The sequence below is a fragment of the Diadema antillarum genome, unplaced genomic scaffold (assembly GCF_040938485.1).
Source record: "Diadema antillarum isolate AM-2024a unplaced genomic scaffold, OU_Dant_1.0 seq00000798_RagTag, whole genome shotgun sequence".
Lineage (NCBI taxonomy): Eukaryota > Metazoa > Echinodermata > Echinoidea > Diadematoida > Diadematidae > Diadema > Diadema antillarum.
Genome location: NW_027271682.1, coordinates 1216497 through 1224705, shown reverse-complemented (window position 1 = coordinate 1224705; position 8209 = coordinate 1216497). Strand labels below are relative to the sequence as shown.

The following is an 8209-nucleotide window of genomic DNA, read 5'->3' as shown; positions in this document are numbered from 1 at the left end:
TTAGGACAATTCATGGGAAAGAGAAAATAGCAGTCAAGATAATTGTAAAAATGCTTTCCATTTCACTTTTGTGAAGTAACCAAAGTACAGTACAAGGTATTTCAATGTAGATGAAGAAATGATGTTAATGAGAACACATGGTAATGGCAGGTCTTCCCATTTGGAATATTTCATGCTGTCTGATTCTGTGCTCTTTGTGTCATTCTGTGTCAGGTGGAATCTTAGCAGGGGTCCGGACTGACTACAGGTGCTATATGCTGGAATATGAGCTGAACAGTGGCGTGAAGCATAATCTTCTAAGCGATCTTCACTCTCAGCACAGAATCAAATCCCTTGCTGTCAGGTACATAATCATTATGATTTCTGGGTATTCTGTTCTTGATATACTTCATTAGACAAGTATCTTTGTGGGTGGTTTGTTAGTTAGTAAGTAAGTTAGTTAGTTAGTTAGTTTAATAATTAGTTTGTTTTGTTTTGTTTTGTTTTAGGCCCTAGCTCCCTATTTTGCATTTTTTTTTATCAGCCTGCGGATCATCTTCATGGGTATTTAAGGGGGAAAAGTTCATCACAAATAGTCACTATTTTCTGTAATTGATGTACATTGATTTCTACCTTTGAACAGTGACGAGCAAATGTGATACACCTTATAGTATAATCTATGAGAAAAGTAAAGCATTGGTTATTGCCGAGACAGCTGTAATGCATGCTGATTGAAGTTTAGTGTTACACTGTAACAGCAAGCTTTGAAAAGCAAAATAGAGAACTTACATTCAGATATATCGTATCGGTTCATGAAATTAACTTTTGTTTTAAGATTGAAGGAAAATATGAAAAATATGATTACATCATACCAATTCTAAAAGAAAATTTTTCCTCTCATGACCATCTAGGCCATCGAATGATTCAATATTTTGTTATTCTGCTTTTTTACCTCTTGGGCCCAAATTCGCGAAGGTGGTTTAAATTTAGACTTTGGTTCATGCAAATTTCGTCTGCATAAATATGATTGACAAATTGCGTGTGCCAACAGACGTCCAATAACAAACGCGTGTCGATAAGCACATGTTAAAGGAATGCCTATTTCACGCTTATTATAGACCATGGCTTAAATCTAAACCGTGTTCTGAATTTAAACCACCTTTGTGAAGTTAGGTTGTGGTGTCTGCCTGAACATGTTCATTGATTCTATCTGTGTATCCATGTGCTCTGTCTGTGCAGTCCCTTCATATACGGAGAATTCATCTTTTCAGACGAAAGGGGACAGGTGCATCTCTGCCACCATCAAACAAGGTAAGGGGTCAAAGATAATGGAAAGGATTACAGATACTTCATATAAAAGACAACTAATAAAAGTGCTTGCTTGCTGGGGTGATATCGTTGATTTTATGAGACCATATTGAGTGGTCTAGGAAACCTGTTCTGAGAAAACTGCCTTCAAAGTTTTCCTTCCGACACAAACGTGATCAAGGAGAGGTGAAACAATTTTTTGCTTTTTGACAATAGAAGGTATGCCCATAGCAACCTCCGCGATGTTCATTCAAGCTTAGCGCCAGCGGTCTACGCACTACCACTCAGTAACCAGGATGTCATGCACTGACCAAATAAGATCACTCCCTCATTGCTAGGGGCAGAGTCTATCTGTGACAGTAAATCAAAATCTGCGGACACGTTTCTATTCCATTGAAAGTCGGACAATCATAGACGAGAAAAGCGCTAATTTCATGCCTTTCCTGTGATCATTTAGCTTCAAAATTTTGGCAGATAATAGACAAAACATTAGACTACAACATTAGGCCAAAAACAGAAATTTGATAGTTGTGACCAATTTTGATGATCTGACTTCATACTCGATTTTATCGGCTCAGCCGTCGGCGACTTTCAGATCCTTTTGTCGTGTCAGTCACATATGTACATGTCAAGTGGTGTTTGTTGGGGATTCTTACTATGTGCTGAATGTTGGTCATTTGTTGTTCCAGTGGTGCTCAGACATACCGACCATCGGGAGAACCTAGACCTGTGTTTGGCGACTACACAGCTCACCCTCGTATTCTCTTCATGCACACAAGGGAACAGGCCTATCAGCTTGACTTTAGGGTGAGCATCCATTTTCGTTCTATGAAGAGATTTTTTTTTTTAACCTCCATGGCCCAAGTTTCCATCTTTTCTAACAGTTTGGAACCTAATCCTCCTTAAGATTCATAGCAGTGATTTTAACAGATTTTTCTTCAATAGTAATCTTTCCAAAATGAAAGCAATACCCCAGTGGAACTGTGAGCAATATTTGACAAATGCTGGAATTGTAAAATGACTTGCAAATTTAAGAAAGTTGCATAAGTTGATGTAGATTAGGGAATAAAGTCTACATGCATGGTAATAGCCATGATAGTCATTATGATGTCGATGATTTACTATAATAACCAATTGTACCTCATCACATGTGTATCAATTTTAAAGAATTTTCGGCCCGAGAAGATGATTTCGCAGAGTTTGTTACCTGTGCAGATGTACACATGTACCAGGGAGGTCAGGTGAAAATGTACCAGAACTGAATCCTTGATTTGCTGTTTGTTTGCTTCTGCTAATAGCAGCGAGTGTTTCACATAGAATTTAAGTCAATCATAAAAGTTAACCCTAAAAAGGCCGGGGGGGGGGGGGGGGGGGGGGGGGGGGGGGGGGGTTGAATCAACCCCCCCCTCGACATTTTTCGCGACTACTCCGCCGCGCGAAATTTTTTAACTGCGCCTTTCGCTGACTTTTTACTTTCAAGTCTCGCGCATATTTTGACACCATTTTCGCGAAAATCGCGCACACCGTTACGACGCTGCATAACGTTTTATTATGCCTGTCAGACCAAAAATGGCTCAAAAACGTGATTTTGTGTATAAAGTCTATGCAAATGGAGTTTTCTCTTCTTATTCATAAAGATATGATTATTTTCACTTTCATAGGCTGAAACTAATTAATTTTAGCATAATTATGGTTGAAATAGGTTCTGCCATAAATTTTGCGGAAAAAAAATGATAAAACAAAAGGTCGAAAAAACAAAGAAATACATAAGAAATTCATAAAACAATAAAATACATAAGAAATTGATTTTGAAACCAAATTTTTTTTCAAGTACATTGTTAGGAATGCTACAAAGAATGTTTTCACCAAAAATTAGGATTCTAGGAGCTTTAATTTCTGATTTAGAGCAAAATGTATGATTTTATGCATATATTAGCATAATTAATCATTATGACAAAAATTTCCATTTCTTTTTTGTATAGCTTGGTAGATTACGCCACAGGTAATGCATGTGCCAAATTTCGTGGTGATTGCGCGATCAATGGCCGAGATCTCGGGGGGGGGGGGGGGGAACACCCCAAAAAGCCCGGCCTGGTTAGGGTTAAGACTAACTTAAAATTCATGGTTCAGGCTTAGTGTGTCTTTAATGGTATCCTGTCTTCCTAAGGGAAATGAGAGTTTTGGAGACTTTCTTGTGCAGCCAGTATTAAACATTAATACACGAATTAAGATATGTGACAAAAGGAATTTTTCTGTATTTAATTTTGATATTAACAATTTGAAGGGTGTTCTGAATGGCTGATAGACTTGAAGAGGAAAACCAGTGTTACACCATAATCTTAAGTTGATCTTAACTTTAAAGACTGACATGAATTCTTTGTGAAACACCCCCCAGATTTCATCGTCCAGCCCTAGCAAGAGTCATCTCCTGTCTCTACCAAGCAGCTGTCTTCCAAGCGACCAGTACTTCTGTGTTGCTAGGCAACACACAAGCAACCCATTTTACCACTGTCTTGCCACCCAGCATTACCTCACTCTTGTTGATGAACGATTTCCTGGACATGTGGTAAGAGTGTTGTCTTCTACCTTAATGCTTTAAACTTTTCTTCTTCACAAAAGGTGCTGCCATATTGATTATTCAGTATGTGATAGCACATACATTGTGGCATTTGTCAGATAAACAATTATTGATAGTCATTATGTACAAGGGCAGGTTAATATCTATTTATTTACTTGATTGAATGTTTGATGACAGAAATTTTTCTATAATTATATTTTGGGATACATACGTAATCTTGTGCTGAATCTTTTTTGGAAAAAATTTTGCAACTGACAATTACTAAATGAAGCTGTGTAATTATGTCAAAATGCTGTGACATTTAAAGAGGTACTTTGTGTCAAGGTTTGTTTTGTTTTGTTTTTTTTTTTTACACATTTTTGATATAATTTATGTGGTAGACTTGTGCACAATAGTTTTACACATATTTAGATGAGTACTGGAAGAATAGAGAAGAGATTCCATATAGCTGAAAGCTTTCATGATTTGCTTTGTGACAGCAGGTATTTTCCTTCTCTTTTTGACTGAGATTGACATTAGCTTCATAATCGGATGCTACATCCAGCCCACTTTCTCTGTCTTTTAGTTTGTCAGTGATATTGTGTTGTTGTCATTTGAAGCTCTTGCGTGAATTGCATGTTTGCCATTAATATTCTGCAATGTTTCTTTCAGTATTTATTGACTTACATCATGTGAAAGCACATGGTCACAAGCTGAGAAAACAAAAACACAAACAAATTGAAACAAAACTGATGTGACCCTGGCACACAAAACCCTCAAATAAGTTGCTTGACAAGATTTTTGTGTTAAGGTCAAATCCATGAAGAAGAGTCGCTGCTGTACAATGATCATCTATGAGATTGGATGTTGTAACCTCCCAAAATAATGAATGGAAAGTAAATGTGTGAAATAGCTACTGTAAAAGTGGAAATTTTCGCGCATTTCGCACAACCACGCGCAACCAGAAGCTGGCGCGAAAATAAAAGCATGCAAATATTTTTGCATGCCATGTGTTCCCGTAGTCGATGTCTTGATTCGGTGGAATTATAAACACGCGAAATTCTTCTTAACGGGCCAAGCATGAAAAATTAGTCGCACGAAACTATCCACCTTTACAGTATATTTAAAGGGACTGTACAGTACTGGATGAGGTGGGGATTCATGTTTTGAACATTCCTAAGTGAGATAATGAGAAAACTCTTTGAAAGAACATGTAATTTTAAGAAGAATTCAATGTCTATTTGATGAAAATTTGTTTTCAAATGGCTGAGATATCCAAAAAAATGGTAATTTTAAAAGGTGACAGGCCACGCCTTTTATTAGGATCTCTTTGTTTCACCTTGTTTTTTTGATATCTCAGCCATTTGAAAACCGATTTTCATCAAATAAACTTTTGATACCCCTTAGAATTGCATGCTCTTTGACATCTCATAGAGTGGTTTCTGAATATCTTGCAAATGTTAAAAGCTAAATCCTCACCTCTACCAGAACAGTACACACCCTTTAACCTTTACCTTGCTTTCTGTGCCATTTGGTTGTGATGTCTGGATGCCATCTGCAAATGGAATAGAGACTACCTAACGCTGTTAATCCCTATTGTGTAACCGTGGCTTTACAGTTGGCATACTACAACTTATAATATAGACAAGTTTGGGGAAATGTACTGAATACTGATGAAAAAAACATTACATGCTTTTCAGAGAACCTGGACATGTAAAGGATTTTGAGATAAAAGGGGCTTTGTAGTTGAGAATTTGATTTAGTAAGTGCACTGAAACACCTTTCATTTGGGGTAGAATAAAATGAACAACCACTGTGAAGGGATCTTCAGTTACGTAGACAAGAGGATGAACTGATTTTGCTATATATGTGTAAACGCGCATTTCCCATAGACTCCTCCATGTATTGCTTTTCCATCCTTTTCATCATTTCGAATTTTCAGTTCGTTCATACTTAAATGTTTATTAATTGGTTGACAGGTTTGACAGGTATTTGGCAGGTACATATTTGACAGGTACAACTCTATAATTGTCATTCATCTCTTTCATCATTTCAAAAATTGCAGTGTGTTGATACTTTGAATAGTATTGGTTAATGCTTTAACAGGTACTTCAATGGCCCCACCTCTTGTCTTCTCCGCCCATCTGTCTTGACATCAGCCGAGGTAGCTCAATGACATCGCCGTCCTCATCGGCGCAGACATCGTTATCATCATCATCATCATCAGAGTCATTTGGGTCCTCGGAAGACTTTGTCTTTCTCTCCAGTCAGCTCTCAAGGGAGACACACTGCTTTCAGTTCTCATGCAAGTAGATAATCAACCACATATATCCCACATGTGCTTGTGAAGTACAGTCATCTTCGGATACCTCGACGTCGGATAAGCCAAATATCACTTACCTCGGGGGCAAAATGAAAGTCCCAATTGTTCCTATGGAGTTTCCGTGTATTAAAATTCGCGTAGCTCGAAGAAAATAACTCGAAGTTCGGTTACCTCGAAGTAAAATATACTGTCCCAATCTTAATTAACTTATTGTTTTTCCCAGCATGTAGCTCGAATCGAAATTGCAAACATCACTCAGCATCTCCGATTAGGGCGGACGTCCACTTGGGCGCGGACAAGCCCCGGAAGGGTTGCGGAAGCAAATTTTGTTATTTCGGCATCCTGTCCGCGACAGACGCGGAATAACTTTGTGAATCGGCTTATCCTGGGACATTCCTAGGACTGTCCGCGGACTGTCCGCGGACTGTCCGCGGACTGACTGCGGACATTCCTAGGAATCTCTCCGGAAGAGCGCGAAATACCTCGGAATATGCTAATCGTAGCCGGGCAGCGCGGAAACATCTAGGATTACACCAGGAATGAACGCGGACAATCAGGATGCCTTCCGGACAACACAAGTTAGGCATGCGGACAAACTGCGGACAATACCAGGAAAATGGAAAGGTATAAATTTGGCGCTGACTTTGACTTTTCCTCATTTGACTGCTAGCCGTCGTTGATGCTCCTTGTTGTGCTTCCGCAGTAGCGGCTGATATTATATTAATATGATTGGTCAATATCATTTGATAAATGTGACCACCAAAAGTCGAAGAATAGGATTGTCTGCATGTCGGCTGACGACTCATTTTTTTTTTTTATTTGTCTCATCTGGGAGAACAATTTTTTCTCTGCCTACAGTCACATGGATGATATTCGCAAACTTTTTGAACCATATATATATATATATATATATATATATATATATATATACATAAAAATGTAAATGTACATATATATATATATATATATATATATATATGTATATATAATCATGCTGATAAGGTAGTCCACGTGTGGGCAAGATAAAAAGATAAGTAACAAAACTGCAACAAAGTTCATGCTGTATTCACCAATGATTTATTTCTTCACAAGAAATAAACCGTTGGTGAATACAGCATGAACTTTGTTGCAGTTTTGTTACTTATTATATATATATATATATATATATATATATATATATATATTCTTTATTCCCTTTTTTTAAGACATGTGCTTTATCCATCGTGAGGTATACACATGTTTTGTCTGATACTTCTGTAGAGCATGCCAAAATGATCCTAATCATTACATTTTTTTCTTTCTCTGATATTTACCCTTGTGCATCTCTAACCCTCTCTTATTTTGATCACTTTTGAACATTTTTAAGTCCGAGAATTTTTTTTTTCATGCTTAGAGCTTACTTGCCTATTGTCAATGAAGTGTAAGAAATAGGGAAATATTTTTAACCTAGTTTAATTTACTTTTTTTTTGGGGGGGGGTTCAGCTGGGCTGTCAAATTGGACAATCGAGTTTATTTGCAACTAAAACAAAAAGAGAAGAAAAAATATTAGATAATAACAACTACGAAAATCATTCAGGTAAAGAATATTTCTGAAATGATTTGTGATGCTTAATGTGTACTTAAATATATACACTCAGCAAAAAAAAAAAAAAAATAAGACAGAAATTCAACACTTTTTCGAGTTCATGATTTATTGCTTTTTCTCTCATTTCACTTGAATTTTGAAGTGACAGAAAATTCTTCATTTTCCTCTATCATCTTTATCTTTCATTGTTATTTTGGGCTTCAAAGATATTACATTGTAATGAGACCACAGGTATATCTTTGCAACTGAATTCATGCTTTTCAGTGTGATGAATTTGTCTTTTGTTCTAATATGTTGTATCATTAGAAAGCATTTACGTATGAATAACAACTTGTTCATTCAAATTCATGATTTTCTTCCGTCGAGATGTTTTCATTGCAACTGATTGACAAATTGCCCTACATCGACGTATATAATACATTAACATTTGGCCAAAAATTCTATGCTTTTTTTCTG

The 8209-nt window shown here is 37.0% G+C and overlaps 1 long non-coding RNA gene across 1 annotated transcript; it reads left to right on the top strand.

The window, feature by feature from the left end:
- Positions 1-290: 290 nt before the first annotated feature.
- Positions 291-2071, top strand: LOC139739410 (uncharacterized). The gene is made up of 3 exons (XR_011711512.1): positions 291-343; positions 1219-1290; positions 1977-2071. It is a non-coding gene; the product is annotated as an uncharacterized lncRNA (long non-coding RNA).
- Positions 2072-8209: the final 6138 nt, after the last annotated feature.